Raw genomic sequence first — 18,834 nt, forward strand, 5'->3', positions numbered from 1 at the left:
GTGGGGTGGACCTGTCAGGGATGACTGTAGGAAACACAGCTGATAACGTTATTCCTCATGTTACACCTACTGTATATGTGATCAAGGGAATGACTATAATACCTTTTGAATTGAGATATTTCTGTTGTTGAGACACATGAAACTCAGCTTTATTAATCTGGGAGCTCCTGCATTGGACGATTTCCTGCTTCTCCAGTCTAGCTCAGAAGCAGCCTGGACACCACAATGTTTTTATTGTGAGTAATGTTAAATGAAAGTGGCCAGGCTGTAGGTTGTGATCTCTCTCTCTCTGGAGTTCTTGTCTCATCAGGATTTGGCTCATCACCATCACTTCACAGTGGTGTGTCGGGGGTAAAAGTGATGGGGGTGTAAGTAAGTGGGGTTAGTGAGGGTCATCACTCATTATCGACATGTTTGCAGTGGAAATGAAGCTGGTGAGACTATTGTGTACAAAAGCAATGTCATTAAAGATGATGGATGTTTGCAAATATTTATCCGGAAGCAAATTTGTATGTATTCTGAAGGACGCTCATGTTACAACTGAGTCATTCATACAGAATTCTAGAACACACACACACACACACACACACACACACACACACACACACACACACACACACACACATCATTCACATTCACTCATCTTATCCTTAACCATAATCTTTCTACCATAAACTTACACTCATACCGTCATGGGTTGCATCCCAAATGACATACTCTGACTCCTCGATTGAATTTTAATGGTGGATTATACTGAGCAAACACTCTTAGCTGGCTAAGATCTGAGCATACACACTTCCTACTTATCATGATAATTGGCTGCATTTTGAATCCCAAACAACCTTAATGCTCTGAATAGTTCATGTACTATTTTGGTAGTATGTGATTTAAGATGCAGCCATGGAGAGTTTGAAACAGTCTCATTACGTTGTTGTTGTTGGTTTTTTTTTTTCCTTCAAGCACTCTGACTCCCCATTTTCTAATAACCATGGGCTGTGTTCTTAACCACACACTAATGCACAAAACAGTCTGTCAATTTATTACAACACATTAAGTGTATACTACTTAACACAAGGTGATAATTAACTTGCCTATTCATCCTGCTCGCTAAGCAATCGTTAACCACAATCAAACCTTCCTTGTTACCATGATGACTGGTCTGTGGCTGTGTCTCAAACTATTTTACTAGTGCACTGATGTATTTGGAAATATTATTGAACACTGTAGGCTGGAACTCAGGTGTTATTCAGTACTTCTATTTTTATGCCCAAGGCTTCAATGGGTACAAACCAACTTCTCTCTCTCTCTCTCTCTCTCTCTCTCTCTCTCTCTCACACACACACACACACACACACACACACACACACACACACACACACACAGAGTCGTCTGGCAGTCTGGAGCAGGAGATGGTGAGTGACCCGAGGGTGTTTTCAGTCAGAGATAAACTCAACACGAACACCATGATGGATTACTGAGCACAGAGCAGCAGGAAACACACACACACACACACACACAGATCAGTTGAGAAAACTTCAGGAATCTTCTTTTCACCCTTAACATGGAACTTTACATAACTCTACATTCATGCTAGCAGTCGATGAGTATCTTGTGTTGCTTGTAGTTTTTTGGTGTGTGTAGCAACTTCTACTGATGTTTCTTGTCAGCATGGCCTGTCAAGCATTTATTTTTATTTCGTTCAGATGAGAAAAAGTAGTAGCTAAAATGTAAAGCCTCTACCTGCTATGCCATGTTTATACCATTTATACACACAACTATTATTTAAAGATCAATTTACTTTATACTAGTTTCATTAAAGGCGGCACGGTGGTGCAGTGGTTAGTACTGTCGCCTCACAGTAAGAAGGTTCTGGGTTCGCGGCTGGCAAGGGCCTTTCTGTGTAGAGTTTGCATGTTTTCCTCGTGTCTGTGTGGGTTTCCTCTGGGTGCTCCGGTTTCCCCCAAAGTCCAAAGACATGCAGGTTAGGCTAATAGGTGGCTCTAAATTGTCCATAGGTGTGAGTGTGAATGGGTAAGAGGAGAAAACCTCTATAATTATCCAGTAGAAGGCAATGGGAAATCACTACTGTAATGTTCCCTAGAGACTCTAATGGCTGAAGCTGTCAGAGCAGCCACGTCACTGTAGTGATATGCCAAAATGGATGGATGGGATAGAAATTATACTGAAATGTGGAAGAAGATTTTTAGCTTCAGTTTAACCCACAAGCTATTTCTTGGAAATGCTTTCAAAATAGAAAATTCTGTTGCATTATCGCCTCGTGACGGCACGGTGGTGTAGTGGTTAGCACTGTCGCCTCATAGCAAGAAGGTCCTGGGTTTGAGCCCCGTGGCCGACGAGGGCCTTTCTGTGTGGAGTTTGCATGTTCTCCCCGTGTCCGCGTGGGTTTCCTCTGGGTGATCCGGTTCCCCCACAGTCCAAAGACATGCAGGTTAGGTTAATTGGCGACTCTAAATTGACCGTAGGTGTGAATGTGAGTGTGAATGGTTGTCTGTGTCTATGTGTCAGCCCTGTGATGACCTGGCGACTTGTCCAGGGTGTACCCCGCCTTTCGCCCGTAGTCAGCTGGGATAGGCTCCAGCTTGCTTGTGACCCTGCACAGGATAAGTGGCTACAGATAATGGATGGATGGATATAAAAAATTGAGACAGGACAGAAGCCCAACATTAAACCTAATAAATATATAAATCTAATCTCATGTATGAACATCATTTCTCATGAGAATCATAACAGAAAAAGAGAACACACCTGTCTCAGGAATGAGGAAGAATGGTTTATTTATTTTCAGTGTAACAGATTTCAGTAACAGATCAGATTGTGGTTTCAGTAGTAATGCAGGTCGCTTTGTGACTTTTGAAGACGCATGAGCAGGTAGTGACATGTACAAGACACACACTCACACACATACATGTGGTGGTGGTGATTCAGAGGAGGTGGAATCTGGATGAGATGACTGATAGAGAGAAAGATGATAAGATCACAGCTGAAGGAATAGAAGGCATCTCATTCAGGATTGGCATTCACACCACTGTCATCAGTATCTCTCTCTCACACACACACACACACACACACACACACACACACACACACACACGCCGACATTCTCACCGCCATACCCTGTTCATCCTCACTGTCTGTTCTTTTATTCTCTTGAACTGTAAACACACAATATTTGGGTTTGAGCATAAATGCAAGTGCGTAAGTGATTGCTATCTCTAAAAAAACCACGGCATATGAATGTTCCAGAACATGATAACAAGCTGAAAATCAGTTCACGATTCAGGGCTTAGCATCAAAGATGGCTTTTATATTCTTATGTTCAAATAGACACAGTAGCCATAAAAAGAGAGAGAGAGAGAGAGAGAGAGAGAACTATATCTGAGTTACATACAGCAACTAACACAGACATACCGTAGCTTATCTCCAGGAGTGATTTTTTTTTTTTTTAACAGATAAAACTATGGACACACTTTAAAGTGATCTGTAAGTGTAACAGATGAACACTTGGTCAACTTATCCTTCAAACCATGGGCATGTTTTCTCTACAGGAGAGCACAACGAATGAACAAAAACACTGGCATTATTTTATTAATTTGACAAATCAAAACAGCAAATTAAAAGTGTGATCAAATCTACATTATACATGACCATGATTAAGTATTTTGTGGCTTCATTAAGTTGAATAATGAGTGTGGAAGGCATAATAATAATCTAGTCATATTGAAGTCATATTTATATCACACTAATTAGTGTGATGATTACAAATAGGACTATTCATGCAGCAATATATTCGAAATATGCTACACTTCTGTAGATTTATTAGATTTATTTCGGTGCTCACCATCTTCTCATTCATACAGTATATTGTGTTATCATGTTTTTCATTTTTAAATTGTCTCTAAGATTTATGTTTCATCACATTAAATTTGACAGCAAAGAAAAATAAAACACTTTTTCCTTCTCCACTCCTGATTATTTTCAGTTTTAAAGGCAATTGATGGTGTCAGACACCATTAAAAAAAAAAAACCATCTCGGACACATTTATTCAAGAAATATCTGGCAACCTCAGAGGTATGAACTACAAGAAAGTGGTGTCAGTAGCCAAGTCAAGTCAATTTATTTGTATAGCACTTTTAATAATAGACATTGTTGCAAAGCAGCTTTACAGAGAAATAAAAGCTTTAAAATGAGCTAATTTTATCCCTAATAAATTTATGTATTCCTGATGAGCAAGCCTGAGGTGATGGTGAGAAAGGAAAAACTCCCTCAGACGACATGAGGAAGAAATCTTGAGAGGACCCAGACTCAAAAGGGAACCCATCCTCATTTGGGTGATAACAGATAGTGTGATTATCAATAACTTGCTTCTATAACAGTGTCCTATATAGTCACAAAGTATAACTGTGTAACCAGGAAATTCATTATAGTTTTAATATGAAGTCTGTTTTGTTGAAGTTATAAACTGTTCACTGATGGAGACTTGAGTGCAAAACTGTTCATGACGACTTCAGTCTTAAAGTTATCATGGCAATTCCAATGCTCAGCCATCACAGCAAAACTGTAAGTGTCCAGAGCCATCATCTAAGTGTATCTTTTGACTGTCCATATGGGGCTGTCCTCCATAGGAGCAATGTTATGAGACTTTAGCCAGAAGTAGGGCATCAGGATGGATCAGGCTGGCTGGCCAACAAAGCTATTTGTACCCAGGCTGGATAGCATGTGGCTATTTAGGCCAAGGTGTATATACTGTAGCACCACTCTGAGACAAGACAATCACCCAGGCCTCTGTAGCCAACAATACTATTCACACCCTAAACTCTAACCCAAACCGGTTATAAATAGTCAAATACTTGTGATGTGACTCTTCTCACTTGGCTGGAAATAGACACTCCCTTTTAAAAAATTTGAATGTGGAGCTCAGAAAATCATTTAAGCACCTGCATAAACCAGCTCTGAATATGAGGAACTTTCCCTATAACTTTTGGACTTAAGTCACTAACACTAAGCAGTATGTTTAAAAAAAATACAAAACATATTTAATACCCTATTACAGTGCACTTGTATAGTGTGAAGGGTGCAGAATCCTAATTGGTTCCGTACTGGACATAAAGTGCGCTATACACAGTGTAGAAGCTATCATTTCATTCCTTATGTAGTGCATATATAAATGGAGCAGGAAGACGTTTAGGATTCAACCAGACTACAAAGTAAAGTATGCTTCATTGTTGTGAAAAAAAAAAGTGCATGACATTTTGTATGTGTTCTGATGTGAATCATTCACTGAAAGCTGAAAGCTGAAAATCTCCTGATTTTAATAGCCACTGTATCGTTTCTGAGGGTGAGTTGTCTCCTTTGTTATGAACGAGAAACGAGAACAGACAGGATGCGTGTATGTTTATCACCTCATCACATTCCTCCATGTTTGGATTGAATGAAGCAGGAAAACGCAGCTCTGTTTATTCTGTAATATGAATCTCTCTTTCCTCTGTGTGTGTTCATTCAGTTTAATATTCCTTCCTGAGTTAAAGCATCCTGTTCTCACCCGTCTATCGTTCAGTTTCAGTCCACGTCTTCATAACTGCAACAAATATTTGCCAAAAAAAGCCAGTTCAAACAAAAGGAAATGTGTGTATTTCCATTTGATCCTGATAAGAGTGTATAAGATGACATCATCAAAAAGTGCATCATAGTCCTGGGCTACATCTTAAATCTCAAAATACCATTCCAGATGCTTACAGTAAATGAAGATATGAGGTGTATGTAATGTGCATAGAATAATAATTACTACAAATGTTCCCCAACAACATTACTTTAAAATCACTTGAAAATGTATGTTAATGTTTAATTTGGCATTTAATTAAAAGCACTCATTCTGTTTTGGTTCTTATAATTTCGTTATATTTTATTTAACTTTTCTAAAGGTCCTTTTTTGTTATTCATACAATATATATATATATATATATATATATATATATATATATATATATATATATATATATGGGTGGCACGGTGATGTAGTGGTTAGTGCTGTCGCCTCACAGCAAGAAGGTCCAGGTTCGAGCCCCGTGGCCGGCGAGGGCCTTTCTGTGCGGGGTTTGCATGTTCTCCCCGTGTCCGCGTGGGTTTCCGCCGGGTGCTCCGGTTTCCCCCACAGTCCAAAGACATGCAGTTTAGGTTAACTGGTGACTCTAAATTGACCGTAAGTGTGAATGTGAGTGTGAATGGTTGTCTGTGTCTATGTGTCAGCCCTGTGATGACCTGGCAACTTGTCCAGGGTGTACCCCGCCTTTCGCCCATAGTCAGCTGGGATAGTCTCCAGCTTGCCTGTGACCCTGTAGAACAGAAAGCAAAGCAAAGTTATGAAGTTTATCTTCAAGTGGTGAACAACACAAGAAGATAAACTTCATATCATCACACCAACATGTTCTTAATATTATATGGACACATCCACAAAAACAAAACAAAAAAATACCGCAAGTTAATGAAAAGAATTTTAATTTTGAACCGGTTTGCCATTTTGACAGCACGCATCTAGTCAGCAGAAAAAACACTGGGATTGACGTAATTGGAGTGAAAATATTGGAAAATCATATGATGTATTTCTTATGAAAAATACAAATTTTTCAACACGAGAAGATAAACTTCATATCTTTAAGCCAACTGTGATTTTCTTTTTATTATACAGACAGATTCACAAACAAAAAGTACCCAAATTTATCAAAAAAATTAATTAATATCTTCACAAGTGAGGATATTGGAAAATATGTATATGAAAAATATAATTACTTGATGTCCCAGATGTATCATATGAAAAATATGAATGGCATACTACTGTAGCACAAACTGCTGAAAAAGTTAATGCTGACACCTTTCTGCTTTAGCCAGCATTAACTTTTTCAGCAGTGTGCTACAGTAGCTCTTCTGTGGGATTGGACCATATGGGCTAATCTTAGTGCCCTGTGCAAATCAATGAGCCTTCGACACCTATGATCCTGTCACCTGTTCACTGGTTGTCCTTCCTTGGACCACTTTTGTTCGGCACTAACCAGTGCATACCAGGAACACCCCACAAGATGTACCATTTTAGAGATGCTCAGACCCAGTCATCCAGCCATCACAGTTTGGCTCTTGTCAAAGTCACTCAGATCCTTACACCTGCCTGTTTTTCCTGCTTCCAACATGTCAACTTCAAGAGCCGACTGTTCTCTTGCTGTCTAATATATCCCACCCCTTGACAGGTGCCACTGTAATGAGATAATCAATGTTCTTCACTTCACCTGTCAGTGTTTTTAATTTAATGGCTGATTGGTGTGTGTTTCTAGTTTCTCCTTACACTTATTTTTGTATGTATTTAGATTTCCCCTTCCGCATTATAATCAAAGTCCTTCCCACGCCATGTGGCGCATAGGGCGGTGCCGATCCCCGTTTCTGTAGCCTTCAGTCTCTCGCCTATTACATAGCTAGGGTTACAGTGGGGGGCTAGTCCTCTGGTAACCATGAGAGTTTGACTCCCCACTCGCATCTGTATTGCAGTGTGCCTTGCCAGACGGCAGTAGGTACCATTTTTATGATGGTCTTTGGTATGACCTGACCGTGAGTAAAAAGAAGAAGAAACCTTTATTTGTCACATGCACACTTCAAGCACAGTGAAATTCATCCTCTGCATTTAACCCATCTGAAGCAGTGAACACACACACACCCAGAGCAGTGGGCAGCCATACTACAGCACCCGGGGAGCAGTTAGGGGTTAGGTACCTTGCTCAAGGGCACTTCAGTCCAAGGCCACCCCATGTCAACCTAACTGCATGTCTCTGGATTGTGGGGAAAACCAGAACACCCGGAGGAAACCCACACAGACACGGGGAGAACATGCAAACTCCACACAGAAAGGCCCTCACTGGCTGCTAGGTTTGAACCCAGAACCTTCTTGCTGTGAGGCGACAGTGCTAACCACTACACCACCGTGCCACCTGCACGAACTCACGATCTCCCGATCGAGAGGCGGACACGCTAACCACTAGGCCAACTTGTGGTTGTGCATTATAATAGTGTGGAATAAATACAGGAATCAAAGTATCACAGGATGCAACGTGGAGCTTGAACTGTATGTAGCTGTGGCACAGAAAAAAATTAATATTAATAATATCATAAATTATGGAGGTGGTGCATATGCTGTGTATTGATTAATGTTTACTGAAATCCTTTTTTCCCCCCACGCCTTTTTTAGGGATTAACTTAATTCTGATAGAAACATCTCTATAATAACTCCAAAACCAGATTTAAATCACAACTGTTATTGTTACAAACACATTTAATTTCAAAAAGAAAATAATAAATCATTCAGTACGTGCAGTGAGTCAATATTCCTACACTCCCTTAAATATGCTGAACTTTTGGCCTGCTAATTTTCCCTTGGCTCTCAGTGCAATAAATTGGGGGGGGGGGGGGGGGGGAAATCCCTCCAAGATGGGATTCAGTGGCTCTGTTTCCTTCCGTTTCCTTCAGAGACAGAAAATTATCTAAAATACAACAATAAATACAGTTAGTGTCAGAGGTTTGATTACACTGTTTTTAATCTAATGATATCACACTGTAATATATTTACACGAGACAAATTACATTTCTTAACAAATTCCCTCATCAGGGAGTGTGTGTATTACCCATAATGCACTGTGGGTCATATTCAGATGTTAAATCAATATGTATGTGGAGCAGAAGCATCTGAGACAGGGTTTTTCAATAACTTCTAGATTTTTAAACACAGACATTTTAAACCCAAAAAATAAGGAAGGAAATATAGACTGGAGAAAGAAATAGTGTGTTTTTCTTTGTGACTGTACAATGCAATTATAATTTGTGAATGCAATTTGATATAAAAGCTAGAGACAATTTAATATAAATATAAAACATAAAGAGTAATAGGATGATATGCTATGAATGAGAACATGACGAAGATTGATATAAAGTCAACAGGATTATTCAGCAGCACATAAAATAGTATTTGATCCAGCTATTATTTTATCCTAATATTTGATCCTATTATTTTGCATTTCACTGTATTTTTATATCATGCGCCAAACAGTTACACTTGATCATAACTTAATGAAGCCAAGAGATACTAAATCGAGGTCATGAAATTGTAACGTGTGTGTGAGATGCAGGCGTGTTTTTTTTTTTCTCACATTTTCAATTTACTCTTTTGATTTGTTGAATTAATAAAATAATGCCAATGTTTTTGTTCCTTCAGTGTGCTCTGCTGTAAGAAAACATAACCATTGAAGGATAAGCTGACTGAGCACTCATCTGCTATGTTTACAGCATTCATAATTTTATCCATAAAAATTTCACTCCTCGAGATAAGCTACCGTATGCCTCCGATTAAGACGAGTCTCCTTTTTTGGCCTCTGTGTGGAAATAAATGAATAAAAAAATTGGATTTAAAAATTGTGGTGATTTTGGTGTATTTACAACCAAAACATACATGCATTAAATTTCAGCCGTACATATTGTGGTTACATTAAGCTGTCAGACAGTGGTGCTGGATATAATAATGCTCTTCACTCAAGCCAATATCACGTAAGAAAAATAAGCTTAAGTTCAAGGTCAGAATCATGCGTAAATGAGACACGCATGTTTTAGATTAACTCCACCCCTGGCTGCGTAACGCTTATGTATCCTCAGAATAGTTATGTCTGAGATCTGAATATTTGTATGTAATTTCAGTATTTAGTCCTCACTTCACACTTTCTTTGAATATGGTCCAGTGTGTGTGTGTGTGTGTGTGTGTGTTACCCATAATGCACTGTGTAACTTTTAATCTGAAAATAAGATGCAAATGTGTGTGAACTGGATGTTCAGATAGATTTGCATATCTCTTTACCACTGAGAGTGAAAGTGTTTCTGGAACTTTCTCTAATAAAATGTCCTCAGCGTTATTTAGTTTCCTGACGCACATGCGGCTGAAACCGATCTGCTCTCCTCAGGCCACTTTGACACCATGGCCGAGACGAACATCTCAGATTAAACACAAAAGCCAGTGTGCAAGCTGAAATCTGAGCTTGGAATAAAGCACTATCCGGGGGACGGGAAGATCCTGGACTTCGCTGCTGTTTTTATAAAGAACTGAGGTGAAAAATGCTAATAATGTGACCTTTGGCAGGCGAATGAGACTCCATTGTGCACTTCCTGTTCTCTTCTTCTGTGAAGCTAGATAACGAAGGTTCTGTTCATCTTCACTATCAAGTGTCTGAGTGTTAAAATGGTGTGTGAGCCAGAACAGTTTATCACAACCCCCCCCATACACACACACACACACTTACTTCTGTAACACCCTGCATCAGTGTTTCACCACTGTTTATAACTATTCTTTAAATCCTGACAGGAATAAAAAGTTAGCATAGCAACCACACTGTAACACAACAAACACTCACTGCTAAAGGGTACAAGTGTGTGTCAGTTTGTTTGAGCTTTAGTCTAGGGTTAACATGCTGTTTATCCCTGTTTATAATTTGCGGACTGTTGAAATTACATGAAATTATGTTTATATTCGTGTGAAACCGGGGTTATGTTCGGGTAAAGTCATTTTAGACTAATATTAGCATGAGGTTAGGTTTGTTAAAAAAAATGTTATGTCTTTTTAGCACAATATTGACAGGAGGTTGGCATAGGGTGACCATATTTCCCTAGTCTGAAACCGGGACACTTTTGCGCGCGACCATGCTCGTGCTCGCACACCTTTTTTTTACGTAAACGTGACACTCAGAGAGGTGCTCTTATCATTTTGTTGAAGCTCACATTTATCAACATCTCACATGAAATAAAACAAACAGGCATTTTGTTATCTAGTAGCATAGTGGTATACAGATCAGTTAAATTATGGTCAGACAACAGATTTTGTAATGGCTGAGAATAGGCCAGGCTATGTCCATAGGCCAAATTTAAACTGATTTATTTCACCTGTTTGTGAGAACACCAAGAAGAATGCATATGCACATGTAGGCTATATCTCTAAAATTGTATGCACTATAGCATGAACTTAAAAAGTAGATATGTGACCTCAACATAGCCTCGGTCAGAATCACCCTTACTAACCATTCCCCACAACTGAATGAATAAAGCAAGAAGATGTGTACAAAAGTGAACACTTTAATGGAAGGTGCAACAAGCTGTTCAACACAGCAATATGGCCAAACTGTCAGAATGGTATGTTAAACAGAAACAAAAAAGAGGCAAGTGATTTGAGAATATATACTACGGAAGCCGAGAGACGCCCTTCATATAATCCTTTTTTTTATTCACCTTGTTATCCCGAGATAACTACATAATTAATTCAGGATCTCGAGAAAACAACACAACTAATTCGAGATCTCGAGAAAACAAAACCGTTATTCTGAGATCTCGAGAAAACAAAACAATTATTTCATGATCTCGAGTAAACGGCTGAGAAGTGGTTCATTCAGGTGCACCAAGAGACTTGTGATATGCTGACTTTGGGGCTATTTCTCATTCTGTATAGACGCAACTTTGGTCATTAGAATGTCTGGAATAATCGATCACCTAATAAGGCAATATTTTGATCAGGGGTTGACACAGGGAGAGATTGCATTAAGTCTTTTAATAAGGGATAATTTCAAAATTAGTCCGCAGCACCTCCGCAGAAGACTGGCCCGGCTTCGTCTCTACCGACGGAGATACAGTGATCCAGTTGAGATCATGAAATAATTGTTTTGTTTTCTCGAGCTCACGGAATAACGGTTTTATTTTCTCGAGATCTCGAATTAGTTGTGTTGTTTCCTCGAGATCCTGAATTAATTATGTCGTTATCTCGGGATAACAAGGTGAATAAAAAAATGATTATATGAAGGGCCTCTCTCAGCAATAAAGGAGGAGAGGGGCGACAGCCCGAGGAAAGCCCCCACAGGAGCGCACAGCATTTGCAGCATAGGCTACCCAACTCAGTACAAGAACAAAGCACTTACAGTGTGTGCAGTAGGCTTCGTGCGCATTGTTTTGCATCTCTCGGAGGAAGGGGTAGGTGCCCTGTAAATCTTTGGGTAAAGGTACATTTTCTTTTCAGCATAATTGCTGCGGCATTACTGCTGCTAGCTGCTATACAAAGAGCATTCGCCCCAGTTAATGTTTATTTTATTGTTGCATGGCAACCCGTTCTGTTGTCTGGAATAATGTGGCTAAATAAACACCCATGCCACAGGGCCAGGGGGCAGTAACCAGGAAAGTTTGCGATTCCTGTCAATTCATCAAAATAGTAAATGCAGACATTTCTCCGCTAATGATTCCCATGCTGCTCAGTCGCAAACATCGCGAGTGGCGAAAACCGGGACATATCCGTGTCCTGACAGACTTTTGTCGGGACTCGGGACACACAACCCCAAATCGGGACTGTCCCGGTAAAACCGGGACGTCTGGTCACCCTAGGTCGGCGTCAATAATTGTCAAATTAGTTAAAGATTAGCATAATATTGACAGGAGGTTGGCGTGATATAATTGTCAAGTTAGTTAAAGATTAGCATAATATTACTGCAAGGTTGACCTAATATTAGTAGTGTTATGTACATGTTGCTGGTGTTAGCCTCAAATTACAATGAGGTATGACTAGCATTGTTTGAGGTCTGTTATTGTTTAGCCTAGCATTAGCATGATGATGGGCTAGTGTTGGTGTGAAGGTGACCTAATCTTAGCAGTGTATGTTAGCATGAATTTTTCATGTTATTTAATGTTAATGCCATTGTTACTTTAGGGTATCGTTCGAGTGAAGTTGGCCTAATGTTAGTGTGAGTTAAGTCCAGGTATAAGATTGTTATAAAATTAGCATTAGAGTTGTTGATTTAAAGTTTGCCTAGCATTAGCATGAGGTGTGTGTCAGTTTAGCCTAACAGTTAGCACCATAGGCACTTATGAACTGGAGGAAAATTTTCATAGTTCTTGGAACTGTTGGATGGTTCTTTTTTGTGCATCTGCATTTCAGGAACTGAGAACGATTGTAGTTCATGGAACGCTGTTTTGCAGAACTTTTTCACTCCTACTTCAGGGTAAGTACTTTTCCAGCACAAGAGGAACCATGAGTGACATAAGTGTCCTGTGAGTGGTCCAGATGTAAGGGTATGTTGATTGGTCAAACATGAGACAATGCAGCACCGGCGACCGCCATTTTTAAAAATCACTGTAAAATGTTACATGTACACAACAGTGCTTAACATTTATTTAAAACAGATTTAACGTGTATTTAAAACAGAATTGACTCAGGGTGTAAACATTATACATTTAAACAGTGTTTGAACATTAGAATTGGTATTTAAGTCATGGTATTTAAACAATGTCTTAATTTTGAATGCAGTATTTGGACAGTGTATTATCACTAATTGTCGTCACTCGGTGTGGCCAGCCGAGGCGTCTTCATGCCATGTGCAGTATTTAGGGTCACTTTACTGTCAGGGTTTTGTACAAAGAGCTGCTTTGTTGCGTGTGTGTAGGACACGCTGTAATTCTCATCCTCCTGAAACACGAAACAAAGTGAAAACTCGACACCGCCGCCATTAACAAATCACTTTCTTGTGTTCACTGTGGTCCAGCATGGGAGGAGTGGAGGGAGACGGGGGGATGAGAGTCAGACGATATCTCTCCTCTACGATGGCTTTTCATCGGCCTTTGTGCTCCTGTCTAAGCGTGAAAGCCATTCTTCATTTTACCGAACAAAACCGTTGCGCAAACGTGCCAACTGGAGAAGTTTGTCTTTTTCTTTCTTCCTGAAAAAGTAAACTTGTAGCTGTGAGAGGAATGTTCCACCTGTACAAAAACAACTGGACAAAAAAAAAAACGTAGAAAATCCTCAGCAGAGTTCAGAGTTTAATTCGCTGTTCAAACATCTCCCTGCTGTGATATATTAAAATAATGGATTTAACACACTGTATAGTGCACTACATTTCCAACAGGGAGTCATTACAGGTCTCATTTTATCTTTTAAATACAGCACACAGTATTTGCAGGCCTGCCAACTCCCAAAGAGGAATAATATGTAGTCCTGCTGGAGGGTAAAATGCAGTTAAAAAAAATAATAATAGTAATGTAACACTACATTTTGATACAGTATATCTCTGAGGGTTTCTAATGTCCGTTGTAGAAACCATGAAATATTTCCACACAGCTGACATTTTCACTGTTGATCTGCAGCTCAAACTGTTTGAACATGTCTGTGTCAGTACTTTGTTTTCCACCAAATCCAACCTCCAAGTTTGTTTGTTTATTTATTTATTTTTAATGAAAATGCGTAGGGTGGCACGGTGGTGTAGTGGTTAGCGCTGTCGCCTCACAGCAAGAAGGCCCGGGTTCGTGCCCCGTGGCCGGCGAGGGCCTTTCTGAGCGGAGTTTGCATGTTCTCCCCGTGTCCGTGTGGGTTTCCTCTGGGTGCTCCGGTTTCCCCCACAGTCCAAAGACATGCAGGTTAGGTTAACTGGTGACTCTAAATTGACCGTAGGTGTGAATGTGAGTGTGAATGGTTGTCTGTGTCTATGTGTCAGCCCTGTGATGACCTGGCGACTTGTCCAGGGTGTACCCCGCCTTTCGCCCGTAGTCAGCTGGGATAGGCTCCAGCTTGCCTGCGACCCTGTAGAACAGGATAAAGCGCCTAGAGATAATGAGATGAAAATGCATAGACGCCAATTCCAAAACCAAGCAAGAGTATGAAATGAAATGTATAAATGACCAATTTTTAAATAATGAATTCTAATGATTTCTTTTGTTGTTGTCAGTGTGATGATTAGGAATGTTGCCGTGTAAGCTCCTCACACATCACTGCATCTGTACAAACATGGTGTTTCTGGAGCGATAGTGGTTTCTGAAACATTTCCATAACAAATAGCAGTTAAATGCTGCAGGAGCAACACGCAAATCTCTTCAGCAAGTCCTCCAGCAGCTTTACATTTGTAACATTGCATTACATCACACAGTACCAAAACTCTATGAGTTCAATGAAGGCCTGGACTTTATTTTGTATTTCATTAACCCCCCCCAAAAAAAATAAAACCACCACCACCACCAACAACAACAACAACAAACCCAACAAAAAAACTCATTTAGTTAATCTTAATTTGTCAAATATCTGTTCATATTTTTAAAACTGTGTGAATGATGACATGGATGTTTCATTTAAACAGGAACACACATGTATGCGTCTGACACACAGTGTTGACTGTTGGAGAATATTTGCTAGAACTGTGCTAGCGTTTGCTAACCTACTAAATAAACAGAGCTTGCTAGTGTTCACTTTAGCATTAAGGGCATGTTCTCTGTGCCCGCATCAGCGCTAATAAAATGCACACCTGCGCAAGTCCAGGTCGCTGCCCATCTGTCAGCATTAGCATTAGCAGTGTGTGTATGTGTGTGTGTGTGTGTGTGTGTGTGTGTGTGTGACTGCACCTGCTTTCACCCTGACAAAGACAGCACTTTAGTCACTTCCTGCCTTCAATGTGTCAACGTTACCTTCTTTAACCCTTTCTGTATTAATCAGAAAAAAAGTATGTGTAGTGTTAACAACCCGACAGTTGATTATTTTCCTGCAAGAGCATGTCCCTAAGTGTTTTATTCCTCTTATACCACAGCAATTTGTCCTTTTTTAAATTAAAGAACGACACATCATACTTTTTATGTTTTTATTTACAGTACATTTGTGAAGCAAAGTTAGTTCCTGTTCTCACTTATGTTATAGCAGCTATAAACAGTCATTCCCTCATCAGCCTCTTTTTTTTCATCTCACAGTGTCAGTGATTTTTTAAAACCTGTCTGTGTGGAATGTCTGCTGTACAAACCCCCTTATTAAATAATGCATGCACATTAATGTTGAACTGAGGTGTTTTAACGGAGAACTGAAGTCATTTTTAAACTTGCTTTATTTCTTAATTAACGTGTTATTCAATTACGTTTTCGGTTTTAGTAACCTTATATCGTGACTCATCTTGGCAACTAATTGCAATTAAATATTATACTTATCGGCCTGTTTGGGTTTTAGCCATGTTGAATTTAGTTTGTTTGGTCCACGGCAGGCGTCACTTATTTGCACGATCTTCACGAGACTTGTGCAAGACTTCGAAACGTGAAGTGTCAGCCAGGTGTCAGTGCTGCCATTTTGAAAACTGTTTTCCAAATAAAATATTGCACAAAAACGAGTTTAAATGACGATTACTGCCTACTTTTTTCAAACTTTCCTGATTGCTATCAAAACAAACAAAACTTCCGGCTTGATTACATCAGCATTCGAAAGAGGGCGCGTGCGTCTTTTGACAACATTGTCAGATGTCGGTCACTTTGATTTCCGCTGTACGTTTTACTTCCGTCCTACGATGTCTCGCACAGGTCTCAGCGAATCTCGTTTACGGCCATTGCTTTGACATATGGACTGATATATTACAGAGCATATTTCAAACACTTCTAACTTGCTATAGCAGTGATAAAATAGCTCTCAAAAATGCATTCCTATATTTAATAAAATGAGATAAACAGAATTTTGATAATAAAAAAAATTGCCTTCAGTTCTCCTTTAAAGCTCAGTGTAATTTTGAGAAAGTTTTCAGTGCAGCCAAATTAAAATTTGGGACGCAGGCATGTAGAAACTGGAGCAAACACTTACTGCATCATTGTTTATTACAAACACCATGCACTACACTCTACACACTACACACCACGCACACTACATTTACCTGCTGTTGTAAAAAGCCCTGACAGCTGGTGCTGAAATGAATCTCCACTCCTGAACGATCTTGTCTTGTCTCTGTATGAAGCAGTGTTTTTTTTCTCTCTGTACATGACCTCAGTCTTCAGCAGAGATTACATTTACAGAGATAGAAGAGATCTATAATCTATTTTTGTACAACTGTCCTACTTTAAACTCCTTCACAGCATCTCCTCACTCCCAAAACTCTTTATATTTCACACAGCTGAAAGGTTTTGTTATAAAATCTCTCCATGTGTCTTCTGTCCATCTTCATGAAGCTCGAGATAAACAATCTGGACAGTAACACGACCACAAGGCCAACAAACACAACCTACAACCTGAAATCCAAACACCTTTTTTATTTTATATTATTTTATTTATTTTATAAGAACCTTGTAAGTTCATGTCCATGGTCAAAACCAAAACTTATTTATACAGCCTTCCTTTAAAATACAATTAGTTTTGCGGTCCTTGAAACAGATTCTTATTTATGATTATAACATTATGTAGGCTCGGGCATGAGGATCCAATGAAATTAACCAATATGTTACATTTTACAATCCATCCAAAGTAACATGAATAGAAATCACCATTCATATTATTTCCTGCATGAAAAGTCCTGTTTCACTCAGAAAAAATGTAACCACTGATGAATAAAAATGTTATAATTTTCAATTCAATTTTGGGCATAATTTTCAATTATGCCCCAAAAAAGCGAAAACAGGAAAAAATCAGATTATGATTCAGAGGTATCTTCCATATTTTGTTGTAAGGATATGCAATTTATGGTTTTTAAAAGAAAACTGATTATAGAAAAGAATTGAAAATGCCCAGAAACAGCAAAACAATTACTGTACATGGAATCTAAATTCCATGGGTGGCACGGTGGTGTAGTGGTTAGCACTGTCGCCTCACAGTAAGAAGGTCTTGGGTTTGAGCCCCGTGGCCGACGGGGGCCTTTCTGTGTGGAGTTTCCATGTTCTCCCCATGTCCGCGTGGGTTTCCTCCGGGTGCTCCAGTTTCCCCCACAGTCCAAAGACATGCAGGTTAGGTTAACTGGTGGCTCTAAATTGACTGTAGGTGTGAATGTGAGTGTGAATGGTTGTCTGTGTCTATGTGTCGGCCCTGTGATGACCTGGCGACTTGTCCAGGGTGTACCCCGCCTTTCGCCCATAGTCAGCTGGGATAGGCTCCAGCTTGCCTGCGACCCTGTAGAACAGGATAAAGCGGCTAGAGATAATGAGATGAGATTTTGCACATGCTGTTTTATAAAAAAAAATGAAATGAAATGCTGAGTAGAAATATTAATATTATTATTGTAGTTATTTTGACAGTTGCCGACAGTCACCGAGTTTCTGATCAAACTGAAATCAACTCATAGTGACTTTTTCCCCCTTGGTTGTTTTGGTTGTCTGTGCCATTTTCTAATGTACCAGAACAAAAACCAAACCACCATATTTGTGCCTGAGAACTGGTTACACCAGCTGTGTGTCATTAAAAAAACGATGCCAAGTTTAGAAACATTGACAGATCTTCTGTAGGATCTAAACCTAAGAATACATAGATTTAAAAAAAAAGTGCTTTAACAAAGTAAAATGTGTGTAATTGCTGATATAGTGAAGTTTATTGAACATTAATTGAAGACATCTCCAGTGTCAGGGCTTTGCAACTGTCAGGATTAAAGCTGTAACTTTAAGTTTTCTGACATCTTCAGGACAGAGCAGTTTACAATTTGGGTTTTCTTTGTAACATAAGTTGCATTGTTTTATTCATGTCAAAAGAGAGAAAAAAAAGAGGCTGGGGAGAGAATGACTGTTTATAGTTGCTATAACATATGGAACTTGAACTAAAATTAAATGTTACTACAAACAGATAAAAAAATGTATGATATCTCTTTCTTTAATTAATACAAACTGGGGTTGTATTAAATTATACTAATTTTTTAAAAATCCAATACATTATAATAGCTTAAAAATCCAAGAAATTAAACATTTGGAAATGCGTTCTTATAGAAAAATAATCAACTTCGGGGTGACACTGATCCCTCTTTTCCACCCAAGGGTTCCATTCTGGTTCATGCACCACATTTTGA

General features: G+C 39.2%; 1 long non-coding RNA gene across 1 annotated transcript in view; it reads left to right on the top strand.

Annotated features, from left to right (window-relative positions):
• Positions 1-1,321: 1,321 nt before the first annotated feature.
• The window catches only part of LOC132899353 (uncharacterized), a 33,294-nt gene continuing 15,781 nt past the window's right edge, over positions 1,322-18,834 (top strand). The window contains exons 1-3 of the long non-coding RNA XR_009656680.1: positions 1,322-1,412; positions 10,003-10,146; positions 13,005-13,068. This is a non-coding gene — a long non-coding RNA (uncharacterized LOC132899353). The remainder of the gene's footprint in view (positions 1,413-10,002; positions 10,147-13,004; positions 13,069-18,834) is intronic.

Source organism: Neoarius graeffei, chromosome 15 (genome assembly GCF_027579695.1).
Source record: "Neoarius graeffei isolate fNeoGra1 chromosome 15, fNeoGra1.pri, whole genome shotgun sequence".
In the NCBI taxonomy this organism is placed as follows: Eukaryota; Metazoa; Chordata; class Actinopteri; order Siluriformes; family Ariidae; genus Neoarius; species Neoarius graeffei.